Raw genomic sequence first — 849 nt, forward strand, 5'->3', positions numbered from 1 at the left:
GGGTTCCCTTTTCTCCACACCCTCCCCAGCATTTATTGCTTGTAGACTTTTGGATCGCAGCCATTCTGACTGGCGTGAAATGGTACCTCATAGTGGTCTTGATGTGCATTTCTCTGATAATGAGTGATGATGAGCATCTTTTCATGTGTTTGTTAGCCATCTGTACTGTCTTCTTTGAAGAAATGTCTGTTTAGTTCTTTGGCCCATTTTTTGATTGGGTCATTTATTTTTCTGGAGTTGAGCTGTAGGAGTTGCTTGTATATTTTTGAGATTAGTTGTTTGTCAGTTGCTTCATTTGCTATTATTTTCTCCCATTCTGAAGGCTGCCTTTTCACCTTGCTAATAGTTTCCTTTATTGTGAAGAAGCTTTTAAGTTTAATTAGGTCCCATTTGTTTATTTTTGCTTTTACTTCCAATATTGTGGGAGGTGAGTTATAGAGGATCCTGCTGTGATGTATGTCGGAGAGTGTTTTGCCTATGTTCTCCTCTAGGAGTTTTATAGTTTCTGGTCTTACGTTGAAATCTTTAATCCATTTTGAGTTTATTTTTGTGTATGTTGTTAGCAAGTGTTCTAGTTTCATTCTTTTACAAGTGGTTGACCAGTTTTCCCAGCACCGCTTGTTAAAGAGATTGTCTTTAATCCATTGTATATTCTTGCCTCCTTTGTCAAAGATAAGGTGTCCATAGGTGCGTGGATTTATCTCTGGGCTTTCTATTTTGTTCCATTGATCAATATTTCTGTCTTTGTGCCAGTACCATACTGTCTTGATAACTGTGGCTTTGTAGTAGAGCCTGAAGTCAGGTAGGTTGATTCCTCCAGTTCCATTCTTCTTTCTCAAGATAGCTTTG

General features: G+C 38.2%; 1 protein-coding gene across 1 annotated transcript in view; it reads left to right on the plus strand.

Moving 5' to 3' along the window:
- The window catches only part of LOC104979975 (olfactory receptor 7E24-like), a 15,661-nt gene that overhangs the window by 2,134 nt on the left and 12,678 nt on the right, over nucleotides 1-849 (plus strand). The gene's annotated exons all lie outside the window — the stretch shown is intronic.

This window comes from Bison bison, unplaced genomic scaffold (genome assembly GCF_000754665.1).
Source record: "Bison bison bison isolate TAMUID 2011002044 unplaced genomic scaffold, Bison_UMD1.0 scf7180017864492, whole genome shotgun sequence".
NCBI classification, from domain to species: domain Eukaryota; kingdom Metazoa; phylum Chordata; class Mammalia; order Artiodactyla; family Bovidae; genus Bison; species Bison bison.